General features: G+C 38.4%; 1 protein-coding gene across 4 annotated transcripts in view; it reads right to left on the bottom strand.

Annotated features, from left to right (window-relative positions):
• The window catches only part of slc29a1a (solute carrier family 29 member 1a), a 60,020-nt gene that overhangs the window by 32,554 nt on the left and 1,663 nt on the right, over positions 1-25,803 (bottom strand). Inside the window, exons 1-2 of one of the 4 annotated variants that reach the window (XM_073834830.1) lie at positions 18,671-18,711; positions 13,477-13,615 (exon numbers count right to left, since the gene is read on the bottom strand). The exons of 1 other annotated variant lie outside the window; for it this stretch is intronic. The gene's annotated coding sequence lies outside the window, so the exon portion shown is untranslated. Of the gene's footprint in view, positions 1-3,108; positions 3,148-13,476; positions 13,616-18,670; positions 18,718-25,803 lie in introns of those variants that run through there. 2 more of the 4 variants (XM_073834831.1, XM_073834833.1) reach the window with 2 other exon arrangements.

Here is a 25,803-nt window from a genome sequence, read left to right as displayed (position 1 = left end):
GGAAGTGGCCTTTGTGATGTCAGAAGAAAAGTAATTTCTGACTTAATGCAGATTTCATTTGAAAAGATTTCCAAAGATTTGCATTTTATTTGGAATAACCAGGTCTGTGCATTAAGCAAGTCAACTGATTTTGTTTTGACTTCTGAAAACATAGGTAACTATAGTTATGCATCAACACAGACTGTATTTTCAGACTAGCATGCAAGTTTTGTGATGACAGCTGCACATAACACCACATAGGAAACCCACCTAGGTTTTGGCAGATTTGTGCATGAGCATTTGTCCAGAGCTGCACGCAATGCATACACGAACACCACATGAGCTACATTAGGCAGATTTGCCAGCTTTGGAGCTGACTGAGCGCTGTTCTCTGTTCATGATACAGCTCACATGAATCTCATCTAGTGCAAGATAAGCGCATGAGAAGTGCACATCTATCTACTATCCAGGCCACAAGCATATGCATAAGCATCATGACACTTAAACAATAACACCACAGCAAGCAAAACTGTAAATAAAACTAAGCAAAGTCACATTTTTCTCTTTGAATCGCAGTAACAGTGTTGCCAGATTGGGCGGATTGCAATGGGTGGGTAGACAATTTATCTGCTTTTTTCTTCGCTCTTATCTTTAGTCATATGATACATTAATATGTTCAACTTCGAGCTCCAAGTATCACAGTAAAATAATGTGTAGTGCAGTCATCAACTCATTTTTCCTTTACGCAACCCTTATTGGTTCAGTTCACTTGTAAATGATGGGGTTTTAGTGCTATAAAGGCCAAGGTTTTGAATGTGCAGCTATATATTCATTCAGTCATTTTATTCAAGTGATTGCGATGGCAAAGTGGCTAAAAATAAGCTACACGATAAAGAGTCTAAGAGTGACTGAAATCTCACAACGTGGATTACACTTGGTGAGAGATGAATAGAAGTAGTTGAATGATTTATTAAAAGTCAGAACTGAATATGGGACTATACGATGCTGTCCTGCATCAGAACATCTGGCATACTTGGCATTGACAGCTGCTGGACCTGAACAGTTTTAACTGGACATAGTTCTGCATTATGTTCTAAGATGTCTATTCTGTCTAAAAGCACAAGACAAAGGCATTTTATTTTGCTGTCAGATTTTCATACAGTATGCATCAATGAATAACACATTTTTGGCTATCATGGGTGTGTGCATTAAACAGAGTAAAAGCCAGCTAATTTACATTGCTTTCTGGTCACTTTATTGTGCACTTTTTGCACAAAAATGAGCTTATTCTTACTGTGGACATTGAAAATGATGCATGTGTTTTTCCAAGGGTTGAAGTCACTTTGAAAAGATTTCTAGACATTTTAAGCATATTTTCATACTCCCTTTAATGCTTTTGCCCTGTTTTGATCCATATCTGTGAAATTGATTTATCTTTATTTTATTGTGTCATCATTGTTTTATTTTAGAGAATAAAAATGGTCCTTATCAACCTTGATTGACATGGCAATAAAATTCTATCACATTAATTTGTGCAGTTATAATTTTGGGCTGGTTTTTATTGAAATGGGCAGGTTTTGGGCTTTTTTGATCAGCTTGGACCGGAGAATAATGCATTGGGTTGGTAGACAAAATTAGTTCAATCTGCTGCTTTTTTTCTTCGCTTTTATCATGGTTTTTACTCATGTCATGTTCAAGCTCAAACGCAACCCTTATTGGTTCAGTTTAACAGAGACCTGTCAATCAATTTACCATCTTCTATGTTGGTGAGATGTGATCACTCATGAGTGACAGGGTTTTGGCGCTATAAAGGGCAAGATTTTGAGTGTGCAGCTATATATTCATTCATTCATTTTATTTAGGTGACTGCAATGGCAAAGTGGCCTAAATATAAGGTGCCTCGAATCTCATAACGTGGAATACATGTGGTGAGAAATGAATAGTAGACTTCTAAATATATCTCACAATGTGGATTACACATGGTAAGAGATTAATAGAAGACTTTTAAATATAATAGTAACTGAAATAAGAGAACAGTTGAACGAACAAGTAAGAAACAATCAAAACAGAAGATGGGGCTATATGATGCTGTGCTGCATCAGAACATATTTAAACATATTTCCAGACTCCTTTTAATGCATTTATCATCATCTTTGTTTTATCGTGTCATCGTTTTATTTTAAGGAGATGAAAATGGTCCTTATCAACCTTGATTGACATGGCAATAAAAGTCTATCACATTATTTTGTGCAGTTAAAATTTTGGCCTGGTTTTTGTGGAAGTGGGCAGGTTTTGGTGAGCTTTTGGACTGGAAGTCAAGTCATATTTTAGCAAATGCCATGTTTTTAAACTCTGAATGCTTAAGCAGCAGTTTAAATACACTGAATGGACAATGAGATTGTAATATAGCACATCTCACTCATCACAAATACGCTACTCTTATATTGAAAATGGCCATGTGCCATGTGGTAAACCATGCTGTGGCATGCTTGCGTCACTACTACCTACCGCCAAAATGATTTGATAGAACGAATAAATAGTAAACAATCATCTCATTTGTCTCTATGTACATTTCAAGTCACCAAACCATTTACACTTCACTGAACACATTCTCATCACACAACTCCAAATAAAAGCTTACAACTTGTTAGTTGTTAGTTATGATTATGAATGACTTACAACGGATGCGATGTAATACATCATGTCTCCAACGCGCGGCGGACAACCAACAATACTAACGTTACTATGTTTGAAACATTCACAAGCTTAATCAACACATACTTCCAAATATTAAAGAGAACTTCGTTATAATAAGTGAACTATCGCTGGCTGTTTCGCTAAGACGTGTTTCTAAAAGTCATGTCGAAAAATTTGGCGCTAAAATTTCACCGGTTCCCGCAAGATACATTTAAAACAACACAGCGCGGTACTTATCCACGTGGTTGAACCATAGACTGGTTCGAACACTATAACACTGTTTTTTCGAATTCTAATGATTCTATTTTCTGATCAATATCTGAAAATAGAGGTTTCAAACGAGAACTATGAAAACATTATCTCGCGCTATAAAAGTAAAAGTCAGAAGTGTGTAAGAAGAGAGAAAAATAACGTAGTAAAGTCTAGCCATACCTTCTCGCGTGGAGTGTAGAAGAGACTGCGGAGTCTGAGGGAGAGCTCAACACAAAGACAAACTGTGAGGAGGGACTCCAATCCACACACTGAGGATGATGATGATGATGATAACTTGTGCATTGTTTCGATTTACAACCTTTCGTTATGTTTCGTGGCTGAAAACAGCCACTACTTTAAACTGCTGTAAAAATGTATCAGATTAAAAAAAATATCTAATTTTTTTGCATAAATCTATTAATCAACCTCAGTCCTGCTCAAAAATACTAAATGTTAAAAGAAAAATCAGGATTTTAACTCTTTAATTGCCAAATTCCTAAATTATGTCACTAATTTTGAAAAAAAAAAAAAAAACACACAAAATTACTCATTTTCAATATAAAAGGTAATTGTGGCCTGGATTTTTTTTTTTTTTTTTTTTACCTTTTTAACAGTCTTGGACATGTGAAAGATTAGTAAGAACATTGGCTTTCATGCATTGTTAGTTTTGGCGCAGCATCAGATTTTCTTTTTTTCTCCCTCATTTATTGTTTGTGGCTGTTTTTGCCCCATTGACTTCCATTATAACCACATTTTTTGATTGCAAAGCCATGACACCATATAATGCTGAATTCTTGATTGTTTATGGTTTTCCCTGTTGGGAAGGGGTCAAATTTGTAAATTGTACTGTTGATTATCAGTTGGCCCCATTAACCCTTTAGATAGGCCTTTGCAAAAAAAAGCTTAGTTTTACATAGAGTTCTATGGAGTTTAACGGCATATCATAGTGTGCGTGTGTGTATGTGTTTGTGAGCGTGTGTGAGTGTGTGCGAGTGTCTGTGAGTGTGAGAGAGACCTCTGTGCACCTTGATACATCTCAGAAAATCAAAAAAAGCACTTCAGCTCTAAGAACTATATGGTAAACAAATACATAAATATACTTTCTTTATTTTTGTTTACTCCATGTCGTTCTGAGAGCTGAGGTGCTTATTTAGATTTTCTCAGGGGTATCAAGGTGCACAAAGGTCTCTCTCACACTTTCACTTACTTTTACACACTCAAACACACTTAGACACACATACAAATACGTACACTATAATATGCCGTTAAACTCCATAGAACTCTATGTAAAACTAAGCTTTTTTTTTGCAAAGGCCTATCTAAAGGGTTAATGGGGCCAACTGATAATTAACAGTACAATTTACAAATTTGACCCCTTCCCAACAGGGAAAACCACAAACAATCAAGAATTCAGCATTATATGGTGTCATGGCTTTGCAATCAAAAAATGTGGTTATAATGGAAGTCAATGGGGCAAAAACAGCCACAAACAATAAATGAGGGAGAAAAAAAGAAAATCTGATGCTGCGCCAAAACTAACAATGCATGAAAGCCAATATTCTTACTAATCTTTCACATGTCCAAGACTGTTAAAAAGGTTAAAAAAAATCCAGGCCACAATTACCTTTTATATTTAAAATGAGCAATCTTGTGTTTTTTTTTTTTTTTCCCAAATCAGTGACATCATTTAGGAATTTGGCAATTAAAGAGTTAAAATCCTGAATTTTTTTTAAACATTTAGTATTTTTGAGCAGGACTGAGGTTGATTAATAGATTTATGCAATAAAAAAATTAAAAAATATTTATCTGATACATTTTTACAGCAGTTTAAAGTAGTGGCTGTTTTCAGCCACGAAACATAACGAAAGGGCAGTAAATTTGCCCACAGTGTACTGTTGAGTTTTTTAAAAATTTCAAAGCATTTTCCCAAAATATGTATCAAAATAAGATTAGTCACCAAAAATCATTCCATTTGCTTTAACAAAGAAAAAGTTGTGGCCAAATTAAGACTCAACAGCACCCCTCAGTGGACGAAAACGTCCCTAACAACACATAAGGGTTAAAGTGGGTTGCAACACAGTTTGTTTCAAGAACAACTACAAATACCTACTGCTGCATAATATGATGTTTCTGTTTCATACATATCTAAATGTACTATATATACTATAGTACAAATTAAAAGTTTGGACACACTTGACAAAGTTTTCTTAAGAAATATACAGTTTCTATTGGCTTTGCATTTATTCAGTCAGTCAGTCATCTTAGTCGATGAAATAGTAAAGATAAACTGAAAAGTAGAACTGTTTCATAATACAAGTATGTGCCAAAAAAGTAGAATATCGAGGGAAAGTCCAATTATTTCAATACTTTGTTTCAAAAAGTAAAACCTGTATGTTATATTAATTATTATTTGTTTCAATTTTGGGGTTTGATGCTGTAATTTTTGCAAAAAGAGGCCCAACAAAGTACTGACGACATAATACAGTACATTAACAACATTTTTTTAGAAGGCCGTCATGTGTTTAAGATCCTTTTTTTATTGGTCACATGACATATTCTAATTTTGTGAAATACTGGATTTGTTGTTTTTTTTTCTTTGTTTTTTTGTCTTTAATCCATAATCATCAAAATTGAAACAAAGGCTTAAAATATTTAACACAAGTTTCACTATTTGAAACAAATTATTGAAATAAATGCACTTTTCCTCAATATTTAAATTTTTTTGGCACATTCCTGTACATAGAAACTCTGAACATGGAAAAAGCATGCCATAAAAAGGCTAAAAAAGTATGTCATAATCAGTGTGGGGGGTAACGCATTACAAATAACGCAAGTTACATAATAATATTACCTTTTTCAAGTAACTAGTAAAGTAACGCATTACTTTTTAATTGACAAGAAAATATCTGAGATGCTTTTTCCAATAAGTAACGCCAGTTACTTTTCCCCCATTTATTGATTAAAAGCTCTCCTGTCCCCATGTTGAGAGAAATTGTGAGTAAGATGTTACTTTAGTTCTAGAATAAATGTGAACATGCATTAATTCATCTCACTCACTAAAGAAACAGATACATTATTCTTCAAAATGAATAAAAACAGTCAAATGCAACACAAACCTGCAATAAATAAATTTTAAATAATACAATTATCCTTTATGTATTTAATCCCATTTTATTAACCGATGTCTTTGCTGCCGACCTTCGATGATCTATTTCATCCATACTAATAAGCAAAAATTACTCAAGATAATCTAACATTTGTTTATTTTTTTTAATTGCCAAAGAGTTTACTTTTTTTTTCTGCGTTCTACTGTAAAGATGTGAATTTACTTTTCTCTAAGCCTGAGGCTTTTGGTGTAAAAAGGCTTTTACATTTTTATTTAAAAAATTATAGAACTTTTTATATTAAAAACAAACAAACAAGCCCTGCCCAGATTTAAAAAGTAGCGCAAAAGTAACTTAATGCACTACTTTCCATAAAAAGTAACTAAGTAATGTAATTAGTTACTTTTTTAAGGAGTAACTCAACATTTTAATGCATTACTTTTAAAAGTAACTTTCCTCAACACTGATCCTAATATCTACACAAAAATAAGCTTAAATGTATTTGCTTTTATGTTATTTCACACTTTTGTTGAATTTATTTCTTTTAAAAAAATGAAAATAGACGTAATAAATATTATCTGTGTCCAAACGTTGTCTCCCACTGAATGCACTGCATTGAAAAAAATACTTTTTAATACAATAGATTGTGGGCTAAAAGTAAATGTTGCATTATAAATAACTATATTCAAATAAAGAATCTTTTGAGTAAGATTTGTAATGTTTTTTTAATGAAGTTTCTTCTGCTCACCAAGCTTGCATTTATTTGCTCTGAAGTACTGCAAAAGCAGTACAATTTTGGAATATTTTTACTATTTAAAATAACTGCTTTCAATTTGAATATATTTTAAAATGTAATTTATTCCTGTGATCAAACAAACTTTTCAGCATCATTACTCCAGTCTTCAGTGTCACATGATCCTTCAGAAATCATTATGCTGATTTGCAGCTCAAGAAACATTTTTATATTTTTATTATTAATATTTAAAACAGTTGACTACAAAAATGGCTTCAATGGCCTTTTTTTCCCCTCCTCTTGTAATATGGCATGGCGGGCCAAATCAAAAGCTATTACTTTGGCCCTGGTTTGTGCAAATCTTCGGTAGACATACTCTCTCGGTCATGAATGAGGTGCTACAATCTGTCACGGCCAAATATAACATCTCCTAAAGCATGTGACAACAAACTTTGCACTTTGCCTTTCCAGTTGACAATGACAGATGTCTGTTGTTCTGTTTGTAGTGAGGAGCACACCTTCTATGTGACATTTCACACCCAGAGGAACGAGAGACTCCTGACAAAATCCCATTAAAACACAGCTGCACTTTCTGAGATTCCTGAAGAGTTCACAATGACAACTAAACATCTTTATCAGATTTTCAAGGACATGTGATGTCTATATTGTAGAACAGTTTTTTTTAAAGCTGAAGTGAAATTACAGTTGTTTCTGCCACTGTTACGTCTCAGGACGTGATGTATATGGTCCCTTATTTATTTATTTGTTTGTTTATTCACACATTCTGTGTAATGTGATTGTACTTTGTTTTCTTTTGGTTCTGCATTGTTTTGTTCTCTCTTTCTATCTCTCTCTCATCCCTTCAGCCAGGTATAGACATCAGCTGTGCCTAATTAGGAGAGGCCTGATTGGGAGAGCCCTGATTGGTTGATGAGATGAGAGCTGGTGTATAAAGCTGAGGTGGAAACAGGAAACAGTGAGAGTCATTCCTCCTGTCCCAGCATGTGGTTTTTCAGTCTGTGTGCTTGTGGACTGTTGTGAGCCTAAATCCTTGACCTTGTGTTGTTAATACTTCTTTTGTTACTCAAATTTGATCTGTATATAATTTGACTCTTTTAAACTATACTGTTTACTTTGTTGCTGTATATATTTAATTGTGGAAGCTGTAGAGAGGTGGATGCCATTTTCTTTTTCTAATCATGTTTTTGGATAGTTAGGGAGTGAGGTAAAAGTTATGTTGTTTATTTGTTTTTCTTTTCCAGGTAAGTCAGTTTGATCCTCCCAACATTTAGACTCATTTTTGTTTGTGTTGGCCTGGTCCCCTCTTGAAGTTTTGCTTCCTTTTTCTAAAATAAGAGTCAATAAAAAAAGAACAAATATATGTCAAACTTTGTGTATTGATTGCTGGCTGGGACAGGAGTGATGACCTCCAAAACCTTTTTTTGGTTGCACCTTTTCTCTAACCCCTAGATGGGCCACTAATTCAGATGAGAAAGAAATCTGAATTGTAAGTTTATATCTAACAATTATAATTTTTTCTCAGAATTATGAGACATGAACTCAGCATTCATTTTTTTTTTTTTTTTTTTTATTAAAATTTTATGGCTTTTTTTCCCCTCTGAATTTCCTCAGAGTTTTCATCTCACAAGTCTGTTTATTATGGAAGCCTGTGGAAGCTCTGGATAAAATATTTTTAAAAAATGTGACTTTTTTCCTTACAATTCTGAGTTTATTTTTCATAATGCTGGCTTTTTTTCCTCACAATTCTGAGAAGAAAGAATCTGAAATGCAAGACGTAAACTTGGAATTTAAGAAAAAATAATGAAAATAAAAATTCTGTTTATATCTCACACTTCTGGATTTATCTTTCACAATTCAAAGTTTATATCTGGAAATTCAGAATTTTCTTCTGAGTTTACATTCTGAATTGCAGAAAATGGCCAAGTTTTCATCTCACAATTCTGTTTACCTTCGTCTCCGGGCCTACTTCCGCTGCACGGGCCTGGCCCGCCATCCCTCCCCGTTTCACCATTCCCCCGTTCCACCTCCCTCCAGACTTTTTTTTTTCTTTCTTTCTTTTTTCTCGGCCTTTTTGGAACGTCTGGAAGCCGTTCCGTAGAGGAGGGGTCCTGTCACGAGTCTGGGCTGCGGTGTTTTCCCTTCCCCACCAGAGGTCACTGTCTCCCTTCCTCCTGCACCCCACTCCTCTAAATTGATCACACCTGTCTTGTTGCACACACTCGTCACACACTAGCTGCACTTCCTGAGTCCGGTCAAGCAGCACTTCCTGGGTCCGGTCAGGACACCGCAGCACCTCCTGGGTCCGGTCAGGACACCGCAGCACTTTCTGAGTCCGGTCAGGACACCGCAGCACCTCCTGGGTCCGGTCAGGACACCGCAGCACCTCCTGGGTCCGGTCAGGACACCGCAGCACTTTCTGAGTCCGGTCAGGACACCGCAGCACCTCCTGAGTCCGGTCAGGACACCGCAGCACTTCCTGAGTCCGGTCAGGACACCGCAGCACCTCCTGAGTCCGGTCAGGACACCGCAGCACCTCCTGAGTCCGGTCAGGACACCGCAGCACCTCCTGAGTCCGGTCAGGACACCGCAGCACCTCCTGAGTCCGGTCAGGACACCGCAGCACCTCCTGAGTCCGGTCAGGACACCGCAGCACCTCCTGAGTCCGGTCAGGACACCGCAGCACCTCCTGAGTCCGGTCAGGACACCGCAGCACCTCCTGAGTCCGGACAGGACACCGCAGCACCTCCTGAGTCCGGACAGGACACCGCAGCACCTCCTGAGTCCGGACAGGACACCGCAGCACCTCCTGAGTCCGGACAGGACACCGCAGCACCTCCTGAGTCCGGTCAGGACACCGCAGCACCTCCTGAGTCCGGACAGGACACCGCAGCACCTCCTGAGTCCGGACAGGACACCGCAGCACCTCCTGAGTCCGGTCAGGACACCGCAGCATTTCCTGAGTCCGGTCAGGACACCGCAGCACCTCCTGAGTCCGGACAGGACACCGCAGCACCTCCTGAGTCCGGACAGGACACCGCAGCACCTCCTGAGTCCGGTCAGGACACCGCAGCACCTCCTGAGTCCGGTCAAGCAGCACTTCCTGAGTCCGGTCAGGACACCGCAGCACCTCCTGGGTCCGGTCAGGACACCGCAGCACCTCCTGAGTCCGGTCAGGACACCGCAGCACCTCCTGAGTCCGGTCAGGACACCGCAGCACCTCCTGAGTCCGGTCAGGACACCGCAGCACCTCCTGAGTCCGGTCAGGACACCGCAGCACCTCCTGAGTCCGGTCAGGACACCGCAGCACCTCCTGAGTCCGGACAGGACACCGCAGCACCTCCTGAGTCCGGTCAGGACACCGCAGCACCTCCTGAGTCCGGACAGGACACCGCAGCACCTCCTGAGTCCGGACAGGACACCGCAGCACCTCCTGAGTCCGGTCAGGACACCGCAGCATTTCCTGAGTCCGGTCAGGACACCGCAGCACCTCCTGAGTCCGGACAGGACACCGCAGCACCTCCTGAGTCCGGACAGGACACCGCAGCACCTCCTGAGTCCGGTCAGGACACCGCAGCACCTCCTGAGTCCGGTCAAGCAGCACTTCCTGAGTCCGGTCAGGACACAGCAGCACCTCCTGAGTCCGGTCAGGACACCGCAGCATTTCCTGAGTCCGGTCAGGACACCGCAGCATTTCCTGAGTCCGGTCAGGACACCGCAGCATTTCCTGAGTCCGGTCAGGACACCGCAGCATTTCCTGAGTCCGGTCAGGACACCGCAGCATTTCCTGAGTCCGGTCAGGACACCGCAGCATTTCCTGAGTCCGGTCAGGACACCGCAGCACCTCCTGAGTCCGGTCAGGACACCGCAGCACTTCCTGAGTCCGGTCAGGACACCGCAGCATTTCCTGAGTCCGGTCAGGACACCGCAGCACTTCCTGAGTCCGGTCAGGACACCGCAGCATTTCCTGAGTCCGGTCAGGACACCGCAGCATTTCCTGAGTCCGGTCAGGACACCGCAGCATTTCCTGAGTCCGGTCAGGACACCGCAGCATTTCCTGAGTCCGGTCAGGACACCGCAGCACCTCCTGAGTCCGGTCAGGACACCGCAACACCTCCTGAGTCCGGTCAGGACACCGCAGCACCTCCTGAGTCCGGTCAGGACACCGCAGCACTTCCTGAGTCCGGTCAGGACACCGCAGCATTTCCTGGGTCCGGTCAGGACACCGCAGCATTTCCTGAGTCCGGTCAGGACACCGCAGCATTTCCTGAGTCCGGTCAGGACACCGCAGCATTTCCTGAGTCCGGTCAGGACACCGCAGCACCTCCTGAGTCCGGTCAGGACACCGCAACACCTCCTGAGTCCGGTCAGGACACCGCAGCACCTCCTGAGTCCGGTCAGGACACCGCAGCACTTCCTGAGTCCGGTCAGGACACCGCAGCATTTCCTGAGTCCGGTCAGGACACCGCAGCACTTCCTGAGTCCGGTCAGGACACCGCAGCATTTCCTGAGTCCGGTCAGGACACCGCAGCACCTCCTGAGTCCGGTCAGGACACCGCAGCATTTCCTGAGTCCGGTCAGGACACCGCAGCACTTCCTGAGTCCGGTCAGGACACCGCAGCTCCAGTCACGCCAAGTCACATCACAGTCGTTCCTTCAAGGCCAAGTCACGCCCTGCCCGAGCTCCCAAGACCTACGCTGGTCTCGCCCAGCCTCCCAGAACCTTCGTCTCCGGGCCTACTTCCGCTGCACCATCCCTCCCCCTGTTTCACCATTCCCCCGTTCCACCTCCCTCCAGACTTTTTTTTTTCCTCTTTTTTCTCGGCCTTTTTGGAACGTCTGGAAGCCGTTCCGTAGAGGAGGGGTCCTGTCACGAGTCTGGGCTGCGGTGTTTTCCCTTCCCCACCAGAGGTCACTGTCTCCCTTCCTCCCGCACCCCACTCCTCTAAATTGATCACACCTGTCTTGTTGCACACCCTCGTCACACGCTTTACACCCACAGCTGTCCCCCATTACCACGGACTATATAGTCTCCCCTCTCCCAATACTCTGTCTGGTTGCATTGTTTTCAGTTTGCATTCTAGTCATGTCATGTTGTGCCGTGTTGGCCTTTTGTTTTGTTTTTGTTTAATTAAAATTACCTTACCTGCATTTGGACCCTGACCTCATCTTTCTTTCCGTGGCAAGAAGCCTCTGGATGAAATATATATATATATTTTTTATTTGCCTTACAATTTAGATTTTTCCCATATTTTTTCCTTTAGAATTCTGAGTTTATGTTTCACAATTCTGAGAGGGAAAAAACAGAATTGCAAGACGTAAACTCTGAATTATGATAAAAAATAATCATAATTCTGTTTATATCTCACACTTCTGAATTTATCTCTCACAATTCTAAATTTATATCTGGAAATTCAGAATTTTCTTCTCAGAATTCTGAGTTTACTTTCTGAATTGCGGGAAAATGCCCAAATTGGAAGATATAAATTCACAATTAACTATAATACATACAGTATTGTGAAATTTAAACTCAGAATTTAGAGAAAAAATATCAAATTAAATCAAAATTGACCCTTTTTAGTCTTATTGTAAATGATTCCTCAGTGGATATTGTAAAGAAAAAGTTAGTCTTCATAATTCATCAACCTCTGGCTGGACTGAAATAATGATGCTAAAAATTCTGCTTTAAAATCACAGGAATAAATTACATTTTAAAATATATTCAAATAGAAAACAGTTATTTAAATAGTAAAACTGTTTCAAAATTTTACTGTTTTTGCACTTTTGGACTTAACAAATGAGTTCGGTAAACAAGATTATACTCATTTTCGAAGCACTTTGAATGTATTTTGTGTCTTTTTATGACTTGTTTACATCAGTAGGCTGGGTTCTGTGTCAGATGAATTTGTATGTTTAAAATAGAACTGGCAACTGTGTTGTATTCTTATGGGCTGCCGTGTGGTTAGACTCTGTTTGCACTTAACAGTCTGACCGCTTCCACCTACTTGTCTAGTCTAAAACCAGCTATGGTTTTAGTAAGACAATCTTTCCATGGACGTGAAGTTGAACAAGTAAACATCCAAAAAAAGTGGGAGAGGGCAAAAACTCCAAACAAGCACTTCTTGAATAATATCACTTAGAATAACAACAGTTAATCGAGTGCTACAAACTACTAGCATTTAGACTGATGGATAACACTGCCTCCATTCAAACATATAAGTCATAAACATCCAGAAGGGAAAGCGAAGGTTGAATGAAATAACAAGCTTGTGCCGTAGATCTGGGTCAAAAGTTCTTTTTGCTTCAGGAAGAGTATTCCGGAATTCAGGTCTCTTTGGATGAAATAAATCTGTTACAAACAAGTAACTGATATGAAACAAAATATAATGTTTTTAAGGGTAAATGTGAGTCATCATCTTTAGGAAAGCAAATTGCTGACATTATTTTTCCAAGGTCGGTTGATCTGGAAAGAGAGGTGAAATGTTCCAGATCTTTAAAATCCCTTTTTAAAAGTTTCCCATTCCGAGTCTGGTGAGTATTGACCTAAAATATAAGTTTACTTTCTTTGGAAACTACACTAGTACCAGGGTGAGTAAATAATACAGCATTTAGGCGCAAATGAATGTCTCAGTTTCGGATATGGAGCTCTTATGTGCCCATAGGCACATTAAATCTGTGGAGTTCGTCACGTACCTGGCAGGACAGAGGAACAGGAGCTGAGCACATGGCAGCGCAACAATCTCTGTAGCATGTGAAATGAAATCAGAGCCGCTCAGTCACCCCTCAATTTCTGTCTGCTCACAGGACAGCTTTGGAGTTGCATCTGGTTCATCTATAAATTAATTCAATTATAATTAAATCATTGAAATCAAGGCGAGACACTGCAGGTGAACAGGGTAAAAAAAATTAACCTTACTTACCCAGTTGATTGATTACTTTGATAATTGCAAACATTTTTTGTATTACAAGTTTTCTAAAATGTTAGGCTTAAATATGCAAATGAGCCATTATTTAATGAAATATGAGCTAATTTGCATACATTTCTAGTACAAAAATCTAAATACTGAATGAAGTCTAATTCTTTTGACATATTAGAGTCAAGTTTTTACAGATCGAATTTTTGTCATGACATAATTCAGAAAACATATTTTTTTTACCATTTTCTGGAGAATAAAATGTTGTATAAAATCAAGCAAATGAAATATAAACAAATCTCTCTGTAAAAACTTTCAAGATATAGACAAGATTAGAAATGTAAAGTCTGGTGTGTGTAAGTGCTACTGAAGTGGAGATTTATGGCTCAGTATAGAAGAAAAAACTTCTTTTAATAAAACGGCCTGTAATTGATATCTATTGACAAAAATAGAAAAAGTGTTATACAAGAAACACTTAACAGTGTTTTTTGGATGTTTTCTTTCCACTACTCTAAAAAAACACTTAATGCAAAACCAAAAAGCTCAAAATCTCAAACTTGATAGGAGCATGAAAAAACAGCGTTTTTGCCTGCAGCGTCTCCCCTTAAATAAATAAATGTAAAATAGAAAACAAATCTAAGGTTGAAATGTGTAATAAAGAAATGACTTGCTTTTCATCTTCCCAAGGGCGTAGAATTTACTGTATGAATGCTAGTGACTACTAAATTGTCCCTACAGTATTACTTTTGAGCAAACAATTGAATATATGTGTATGTTGTTGTCATTTCAGCTGCATCTGAAATAGATCACTCTATTGAGGTTATCTGAGAAGTAAAAGAAATACCCTAGAAAATGGCACACTTTCAAGTAAGCATATTTAATACATGGGCGGAGTAAGAACATATAAAGTAGGGTAAGTGTTTAAAACATATGTGCACAGTTCATTTGAATGATAAACTTTACCCTCTAACTTTATGATGTTATGCTGTTATGTTCATTTGCTTCCCCCGTTTGCTCTTTTTACATTGACTATCACTCTAGACTAATATAATCAAATACAACAATAATTTCTCAAATATTACAATATATAATGATAAATTGAACATTCACTTAAATTGTATGATGACAGGACAACCGATTTCCTATTGAACTGTCACCAAATCAACTGCAGGGGTCTGAGAAAGAGAAAGAAACTGAGAAAGAATGAAAGTATATTCAAATTCTTTTTTCTATTTATATTTTTAAGTAGGTTAAACGAGCAAATATATCTCAGGGGGTACCTCAAGTAAATAATGTAGACCAAAGGGTTTCAGTTGACAAAAAAAAATTTGAACTATTTTGGGATCTCCAAACAGCCTTTTAGCAAACAGTTCTTAAAATAACCACTTTTTCTTAGCATGAAGAACATTTTAATCTAAACTTCCCTTTCCACCATAAATAACCTTTTGTGCAATAGAAATGTTCTACGGAAGTTACAGGTTCTTCATGTAACCATTAATACCAACAAAGAACCTTCCTTTTTAAGAGTGTATACTATAATTGTTGAGATTTATAGTCTAAATGTGACCCTGGACCACAAAACCAGTCTTAAGTCGCTTGGGTATATTTGTAGCAATAGCCAAAAATACATAGTATGGGTCAAAATTATAGATTTTTCTTTTATGCCAAAAATCATTAGGAAATTAAGTAAAGATCATGTTCCATGAAGATTTGTTGTAAAATTCCTACTATAAATATATCAAAATGTAATTTTTGATTAGTAATATGCACTGTTAAGAACTTAACTTGGAGAACTTTAAAGGTCATTTCCTCAGTATTTAAATTTTTTTGCACCCTCAGATTCCAGATTTTCAAATAGATGTATCTCGGCCAAATATTGTCCTGTCCTAACAAACCATACATCAATAGAAGGTTAATTTATTGAGCTTTCATATGTTGTATACATCTCAGTTTTGTAAAATGTAACCTTATGACTGGTTTTGTGGTCCAGAGTCACAAATGTGTAGTGTCTGGTTGCTGGTTATTCCTCTTTGTATAACGTTTGTATAACAGATTTATTTTGTAGCGTGAAATCAAACATTTTGAATTTAAAATTTAATTATTGCATTTATTTCGCATTTAATAATAGTCCTAGACAGGTGTTTATGAAATCTGATTGAATCCAGAATGATATCACAAAAGACAATAGCTGGAATGAAAGCATTGTTAAGATGGGTTTTCTCAAACAAGGTTAGTAAACTGCCAAACTTCACAAAAATGGTAATTCACGAACATAAAGCGTGACATTCTCTGATTGTTTTCTACAGGCATGAAAAGGGTCTTCCTGCTGAACCTTCTGAGGGAGGAGTATCCTGACGTCCACACAAAACAAACCATGTCCTATTGTCCTCGTCCTACTATCACCTGAGGCACAGCAGGGAAAGACAACAAGAGGAAAGCTGGTTCAACCGACCCAGTGACCCATGTTTCATGTGACTTTATTATGTAGTGCTGTGAAATTGGGCCTGGAAGAGAGCCTGGTTAACCAGCAGACAACAGATCAGCCTACAAACCGACTGGACCATCAGATAAAAATTAGACATCCAAACATTATATGCACCCCAAAATGAACATAAACTGAAAATGTACTCACCCTCAGGCCAGCTAAGATGTGAATTTGTTTCCTCATGGGAACAGATTTGGAGAAATGTAGCATTACATCACTTACTCACCAATGGATCCTCAGCAGTGAATGGGTGCCGTCAGAATGTCAGCTGATTAAAACAGTCCATCAGTTAAAGTATTGTGAAAGAAAAAGCTGTAAGTACAGTTGAAGTCAAAAGTTTACATCCAGAATCTGCTAAATGTTAATTTTTTTACCAAAATAAGAGGGATCATACAAAATTCATGTTATTTTTTATTTAGTACTGACTTGAATAAGATATTTCACATATAGTCCAAAAGCGAAAATAGTAGTTAAATTTATAAAAATTAGCCAGTTCAAACGTTTTAATACTGTGTTGTTACTTAAATGATCCACAGCTGTTTTCTTTTCTTTGTTTAGTGATAGTTGTTCATGAGTCCCTTGTTTGAACTGAACAGTTAAACTGCTCGTTGTTCTTCAGAAAAGTCCTTCAAATTCTTAGGTTTTTTAGCATTTTGTGTATTTGAACCCTTTCCAACAATGACTGTATGATTTTGAGATTCATCCTTTCACACTGAGGACAACTGAGGGACTCACAGGCAACTAATACAGAAGTTTCAAATGCTCAAATACAGTTTCATGATGCTTCAGAAGGAAACAATGCATTAAGAGCCAGGGGGTGAAACCTTTTATATTTGATCAGGGTAAATGTATCTTATTTTGTCTACTGGGAAACATGTAAGTATCTTCTGTAGCTTCTGAAAGGCAGTGATAAATGAAAAAAAAAAGATATTTAGGCAAAAAAAAAAAAGAAATGCATGCATCCTTATTGCGTTCAAAAGTTTTCACCCCCTGGCTCTTAATGCATCGTGTTTCCTTCCAAAGCATCAGTGAGTGTTTGAACCTTCTGTAATAGTTGCATTTTAGTTCCTCAGTTGTCCTCAGTGTGAAAAGATGGATTTCAAAACCATTCATTCATTGTTGGAAAGGGTTCAAATACACAAAAATGCTGGACTATATGTAAACATCTTTTATTATTCAGGCCAGAACAAAAAAACAACAACAAAAAAAACATGCATTTTGTATGCTCCCTCTTATTTTGGTAGAATAATTAACATTTTGAGCATGTATGTAAACTTTTGACCTCAACTGTATGTTAGAATCCGTCATTAATTTCCAAACTTTGCTTTCAGTAAAATACGACTCCTCTATCCAGAATATTGCTTTCTCCAGTAAAAAAGGTCATCTGGTCTGAATCAGGAGATTCAGGCATTATTTAAAAACAATCCAAAACTGTTCAAAATAAATAAATTTGATGTGAGACGACAAGAGGGGAGTGACTTTTTCACTAGAGACTGCATTGTTATGGTTATGGACTTTAGCCGGAAGCATACGTTTAAAGTTAAATAAGGGTTAAAAAGACTTGTTTCTTATAAACACACAGCCATAACCTTCACAAGATGTTAACTGATGGACCGGAGTGCTGTGGGTCACTTGTGGATTATTGTGATGTTTTTATCAGCTGTTTAACCTCTCATTTCGATGGTACCCATTCACTACAAAGGATCCACTGCTGAGCAAGTGACGTAATGCTACACATATTTCTCCAAATCTGTTCCGATGAAGTAACAAACTCCTGGGAGTCAGTACATTTTCAGCCAGTTTTCATTTTTGGGTCAATTACTTCTTGCATGTTGCCCATGCTGATATAAAACACAGCAACTTCATCAAAAACAGCTGCTTTCTACAACACGACTTCTGCTTGCCTTCATTCCTTTATTAGCACCGACACAGAAAGGCCTTCATGAGGGAAAACCAAAACTAAAGCTTCATATCTGCTCTGCTTGAGAACAGAAGATGGGAAAGGAAGATTTGTTTTGAGTTCTGACGTAGTACGGACCAGATAAGACAAAAATGAGAAGGTACATTAGTAGCTATACGATCTCAGCAGTACAATCACATGCAGAACCGAGTTGCGCATTAGTCACAAACACAGCTAAAATAACAACATCAGTGACTTTAAGTTTAAAATCAATGCATCACATGACTTTTGCCCTCTGGGCTAATTCTCTAGAGAAACACAACAGCACGACTCTTATAAGGTTAGTCTTATGACCTTCCATTTAAACCCACCAGACCTTGACATGTCTGAAATTATCAAACATTTTTCATGCTACATTTACTGCTGGAAATATATGAACACTAGCCTGAAAATACTGCAAAATAGCAATGACATTCAACTAGGTCATTTACAAAATACAAGGAAACTTACAGAAAATCTAATATAATTCCAGGAACGCAAGCCATTTAAAGTGAAATGATCAGTGAAACACCATGTCACGTTTCCTACCTGAACTTGTGTGTACGTGAGTCCTGCGCCTTGTATCTCAGTGTTATGGCTCTAATTTCATCTGTACTGGCATAGTGACGATGCCTTTAAATTCAGATCCACTGCAGATGAAGGCTGTGCCAGTTCTGGCCAATGATATGAGTCAGTGTCTGGAGTCAGGGCCACATTTTAAACAGCCAAAATTGGTTTGAAAGGTGATTCTAGGCCTAAAACCTCAGAGACTGAGTTAAATTGCATGCAGTGTCTCAAAACATCTTTTCACATACTTGCTCAGTAAGCCTCCTCTCCTGAGTAATCAGCATTATAAATAGCATCAAAGACAAAGGCGGCAAAAATAGTTCATGAGGTTGAAAAACAAACTTTCAAATAAAACTTCAGTTACACCATGTTCGAAATGAAAAGCCTATGTTATTTTTGTAGTTCGGCTTGCTTGCCAAAGCAATTTATTGAATTGTAAAACTCACCAAAAATTGCTGTAATTAAATTATTTAAAATAAAATATTTTCTACATAATATTAATCATGCATGTTATTTCAGCAGCAAATCTGAATATTAGACTGATTTCTGAAGGATCATGTGACTGGGGTAATTATGCTAAAAAGACAGCTTTGAAATCACAGGAAAAAATTACATTTTAAAATATATTCCGTTATTTTAAAAAGTACAATATTTCAAATATTTTACTGTTTTTGCTGTACTTTATATCTAATAAATGCAATGCTTGGTTAGTAGATGAGACTTCTTTAAAACTAAATAAAAAATCTTAGTATATATATATATATATATATATATATATATATAATTGGGTCAAACATTTTAACAATTACTTCAATAAAAACATTCACATAAAACTTCAGCTACACTATGTTCAAAATGAAAAGCACATGCTATTTTTGTAGTTCGGCTTGCTTCCCAAAGCCATTTATTGACTGTAAAACTTATTCTTATTTACATTTACATTTATTCATTTAGCAGATGCTTTTATCCAAAGCGACTTACAATTGGGAATACAAGTGATTCATCCTAAGGAGGCAGATCAACATAGGAAGTGCTCAAAAATACCATATATTAGGCGTTGTTAGAAGAGAGCAGGCTAGAAAGGGAGGATCATGGAAGAGAGGAGAACTTATTTTTCTTTTTTTTCTTTTTTATAGAGTCACATAGTGTCGAAAAAGATGGGTTTTCAGCAGTCGCTTGAAAGTTGTTAAGGAGTCTGCATTATGGATAGGGGTGGGAAGATTGTTCCACCAGGCAGGAACGTTGAACGAGAATGTTCTGGAAAGTGATTTCATGCCTCTCTGTGGTGGTACAATGAGGCGTCTTCCACTAGAGGATCTCAGATTTCTGGAGGGAGTGTAGATTCGTAGTAGTGAGTGGAGGTAGGCAGGTGATGAGCCGGTGACTGTCCTATAGGCCAGCATCAGTGTCTTGAATTTGATGCGAGCCGCAACCGGTAGCCAGTGCAGTGATATGAAGAGAGGTGTGACATGGGCCTTCTTGGAAGACCGGCTAAAAGAGCATTGCAGTAGTCCAGCCTGGAAATGGCCTGGACGAGGAGTTGTGCAGCATGCTCTGTTAGGAAGGACCTGGTCTTTCTGATGTTGTGCAATGCAAACCTGCAAGATCGAGCAGTTTTAGCAATGTGGTCTTTAAAAAGTCATTTGGTCATCAAAGATTACACCCAGATTTCTGGCTGAAGTCGATGGGGTAATTGTTGATGAATCTAACTGGATGGAGAAGTCATGTTGTAAAGTTGGAGTGGCAGGAAAGACAAGGAGTTCGGTCTTTGCTAGATTGAGCTATAGATGGTTTTCCTTCATCCATGCAGAGATATCGCCAGGCAGCCTGAGATCCGTGCAGCTACCGATGGATCGTCTAGTTTGAATGAAAGATAGAGCTGTGTGTCATCAGCATAGCAATGGTAGGAGAAGCCATGTGCCTGTATGATGGGGCCCAGAGAATGTAGTGTATATGGAGAAGAGGAGAGGTCCAAGAACTGATCCCTGAGGAACCCCAGTGATGAGTTTTGGATACCTCCCCTCCCCAAGCCACTCTGAAAGACCTACCAGAGAGGTAGGATTTGAACCAGCGAAGCGGTGTCCCTGTGATGCCCAGCGATGAGAGGGAGGACAGGAGGATCTGATGATTCACCGTGTCAAAAGCTGCAGATAGATCCAGCAAAATGAGTACTAATGATCTGGAATCAGCTTTTGCAGTCCGCAAGGCTTCAGTGACAGACAGTAGAGCAGTCTCAGTTGAATGGCCACTCTTGAACCCTGACTGGTTAGCATCCAATAGATTGTTTTGTGAGAGAAATAAAGATAGCCGGTTGAAAACGGCTCTTTCAAGTGTTTTTGCTATGAATGGAAGGAGAGAGACAGGTCTGTAGTTGTCGATGAGTGAAGTGTTCAGTGTAGGTTTTTTGAGCAGTGGGGTTACCCGGGCCTGCTTAAAAGTAGTGGGGAAAGTGCCTGTGAGAAGAGATGTGTTGATGATGTGTATGAGCGCCGGTAGGATTGTAGGAGAGATTGCTTGGAGAAGGTGTGAGGGGATAGGATCTAAAGGACATGTCGTCGGATGGCTGGAGAAGAGAAGTTTGGCTACTTCTGCCTCAGAGTAAGGACAGAAGGAGAAGAGGGGAGTGGTCAATTGTAGTTCCTGTATGTGTGGAGCTGAGAACTTATTACTGATAGATGTAGTTTTGTCTGTGAAGAATGTGGCTGTTATTGAAGTGGTGGGACACCAGCAGTGAATTAAAAGTTTTGAAAAGGTTGCGTGCGTCCGGAGCATTGTTTATCTTTTTGTGGAAGTATGAAGATTTGGCAGTATGTACTTGGGTAGAGAAGGATGAGAGCAGAGACCGATACATACTCAAGTCAGATGGATCCTTAGATTTGTGCCATTTTCTCTCGGCTGCCCTAGTTTGGACCGATGCTCTCGGAGAACATCGGATAACCAAGGGTTTGAAGGAGCAGCATTATTTCGCACCAATAATAGCTGTAATTAAATTATTTAACATAAACAACTTTTTTAATTTTTAAAAAAGTTACATTAAAATGTAAAAATATTAATATATTTTTTACAATTATATAAAAAGTTTTTGTAGTTAGAATTGAAGGGAAAATGTATGTAACTGTCATGAAAATCATTTATTTTGTCATCTTTACTCTGTTTATATACCGCCTGACTAGCCACCCTAACCACACAGTTGGCACTGCAGACGACTTGATAAACATGGCCTAGACAAACTTTGGAAAGTTTTACACACATTTATTCAGCAGCATGCATTTTACCCCATGACTAGACACAGTGTGTCGGCTGTTCTTAAAATCATTAGAAACAACACTTTGGAAAATCTACTCACTCAGGAGCATCTGTATGTGGTTTAATTGGAATTCTTAACTCTCATACTGACCAAGAAAAAGGACCACAACTTTTAACCTGAGATCAAAATTAAACCCCACTGAACTTCCAAAAAAAAAAAAAATCAGGTTAGGTTACAAGCATCTAAAAATCCACCTTGATGGGAAAAGGCCTTCAAAAGCACTGGAGAAATAAAAGTGTGAGTTCTAATAAGTTGCTAAATTTTAGAAAATGTAAAATATTTTGGGTCAAATTTAATTAATAAATGCATTAATATTTAGGAAAAATAACATGTTAATTTCTGTGGTTAATACTGGTTGTTTAACACATTAAATAATAGCAAATATTGATAGTTTAAATGTTTTAATTAGCAATTTCATTACTTATTTAGTATAATTTAAATATTTATGATTATGGGATCATATGGTTTTTATTGGATGACTGTTGTACGTTAATTAAAATTAAATGTGGCTATTGATTGATATATACTACCAGTCAAAAGATTTTTTTATGTTTTTTTTCTAAAGAATATATTGATATTGAATATATTTTAAAATATAATTTATTTCTGTGATCAAATAGAAATATAAAATGAATAGATGTATAGAAAGATCCAAAGCATTTATTTGAAATAAAAATCTTTTGTAACATTTATACAATATACCATAAAAAGTTTGGAGTCAGTATATACATATATATATATATATATAGAATAGAAAATAGAAATTAATACTTTTATTTAGAAGGATGCTTTAAATTAACAAAAGTGATGATAAAGAAATTTATAATGTTACAAAGGAATTATATTTTAGATAAATGCTGTTCTTCTGAACTGAAAAGAAAAATCTACTCAGCTGTTTATTTTTTTTTAAATAGTAAAATATTTCGAGTTTTTGCTGTACTTTGGATCAAATAAATGTAGGCTTGGTGGGCAGATGAGACTTCTTTAAAAAAAACATTAAAATCTTACTGTTCAAAAACTTTTGACTGTTAGTGTATATATATAAAATTGGGTCAACCATTTTACAATTACTGATATAAAAACAAATAAATAAATCATGGGATATTATTTAACCTAAAGTCTTGTTCCAATGCTAAACGCTGTATTTGTCTGTGGAAACGGGTAAAAAAACTGTCTCTTTCTTACGGGTTAAACACATCATGAGACTCAACATCATGAGTTTCACATGATGGGCCTCTTTCACAAACTATCTGTTCTTCACAATCTATATATTACTGTTGGATCAAGTGACTCTATAGACGCAGGTACATGAGTCTCTTCAGGCAGTTCTCACACTCAAGCATAAAAGGTGTTTTGTCTTATTGTGTCCATAAGTTTAAAATAAAACCAAACTGTGTTTATTTAACATGGTATGGCGTTTTCCTGATGCTATAGTTATTTAAGGGATGACGATGTTTTTACATCTGTTCTTCCGTTCCTCTGCTCACTGCTCTGGAGTCACCGCTGGATATTTCAGATGTTTTCATAAAGGCCCACTTGTGGAATTCGCAGCTTTTCAGCGCTTCCTTCACATGCTGGCCTTCCTCGGCCCTGAACTCTGAGGCGCTCTGTAGTTTTTGCTTTGTCACGTAGTGTTTTCATGACCCGCAGCTAATGTCACAGTGAGCGATGGGAATCAAACAGCAGGTACCACTCAATGTGTGGGGTTTTTCTGTAAACATGGATGTTCAGAATGCTTTCCATACTGCGTTATTTTTATCTTGTGAAGGAAATGTAGTTGTCGGCTTTCAAGGTCTAAAATTACCACACTAACTGCCAAATGTGGGTAAAAACCGGCACTGGTGAGTTTTTGAATTTTGCAATTGACTTTTATGAACTGAACATTAATTGCAATTACAATTTGTATGGAAGGAGGCAGAATTAAAAGAGATTTAAAAATCCAAAGTTCTATACCATTCCAAATAGTCCACACTGTTCTAAAACATCCTAATTACCCTGATTCATTGGGAACAGCTGTTTTAATCAACTCAACAGGTCAAAAACAGAAGCTCTCTGTTGGTTTGTGGACAGTCATGGCTAAGACAAAGGAGCTCACTGAGGACCTGCGGCTGCGCATTGTGGCTGCTCTCAAGTCAGGAAAGGGCTTTAATGCTGCGTTCCAGGCAGGTTTTTGAGCTCGTAAATCACGACTTCAAACCACGACTCATGACTTTGTAGCTTTCCAGGCAAGTCAAGTCAAACTGCCTGAGCACACTTATTATTTTTAAATTATTATTAATTTGATTGCAACGTCATATTGTCCTAAAGTCTATTTTTCCACTGTGTGGCAACATCTCAAGGCAGACAGTCCAACGGACACTGCACACCACTGGGTTCCATGGACGCAGACCAAGGAGGACACCACTTCTCCAGATAAGGCACAAAAAAGCCCACTTGGCCTTTGCAAATGCTCATCTGGACAAAGAAGAAGACTTCTGGTCTTCTGTTTTATGGTCAGATGAAACAAAAATTGGATTGTTTGGTCACAATGATGTAGACTTCATTTGGCGCAATAATGGACAAGCCTTCAACCCTAAGAACACCATCCCCACTGTCAAACATGGTGCCGGGAACCTAATGTTTTGGGGGTGTTTTTCAGCCGGTGGACCAGGGAACCTAACCACAGTAAACGGCACCATGAAAAAGGAGCAATCCATCAAAATTCTCAACAACAACATCAGGCAGTCTGCAGAGAAACTTGGCCTTGGGCACCAGTGGACATTTCAGCACGACAACGACCCAAAACACATGAATAGAATAGAATAGAATAGAATAGAATAGAATAGAATAGAATAGAATAGAATAGAATAGAATAGATAGAGGGTTAGAACATTAGATGGAGGGTTAGAACGTTAGATAGATAGATAGATAGATAGATAGATAGATAGATAGATAGATAGATAGATAGATAGAATGACAGAACAAGAATTTTTGTTCCAAAAAACACAAATCTCCCATTAATACAACAGTTTGTTCTCTGACTGAAACCTGAGCACTGAACTTTCCAACAGCAAACGTTCTGAGATGAAGCTTTCACTCCTCTGTTTATCTGAACCTCACTTTCCACAGTCCTCGCTTATCTGTCAAAACATATCTGAGCTTATTATTCTACAAAGAGTCAAATATGCATTACATAGCCGTCATTCATCAAATATTTGCAAGGTTTGACCTCAGGTCCATTCCTCAATCTGATTAATTCCTCTCATCGCTCCTTTATAACCAGTCAGGCCATGGGGTCTCCAAGCTCGGCCCCATATAGAGGACACGGGTCATGTGTGTCTCCTCAACACTCTCATAACACTGCATTGGGTGGAGTGGGATAACTGTGAGGTCAGAAGAGGTTAAGAATGTCTAGCTAATTCGTTTTAAGAGGCTGGAAAATCATCATGTGTTAACTTCTGGGGCGTAGGTAGAATTTACAGTTTGGGTGGGTCTCCAAAAAAACGGGTGGGCGCATTTAAGCAATTACGTGAAGTATGTCATTTATGCAACATAAGACAAAGCTGCAGCAAACAATGCACATGATGGATAGTTGATAGTGACAGTTTAAGATCAATATTAGCAAACAACCAAAACCGGGTTGCAGGAAAATAAACTGATGTGCAGTATATTCTAATTCTGCTTGTGAAGTCTAGTCTGTAAGTTGTCTATATTTAGAATTGACAAGAGGGAACAGATTGTGCACAGTATGGGGGGGCACATATTTAGGACACCCATCTAATGCCTATGTGGGGTATCTCAGATCACGTTCTCTGGCACCAGTCAACCA

The sequence above is a fragment of the Garra rufa genome, chromosome 2, assembly GCF_049309525.1.
Source record: "Garra rufa chromosome 2, GarRuf1.0, whole genome shotgun sequence".
NCBI classification, from domain to species: domain Eukaryota; kingdom Metazoa; phylum Chordata; class Actinopteri; order Cypriniformes; family Cyprinidae; genus Garra; species Garra rufa.
The sequence above is the reverse complement of the archived record's forward strand: the minus strand, read 5'-3'. Positions and strand labels throughout refer to the sequence as shown.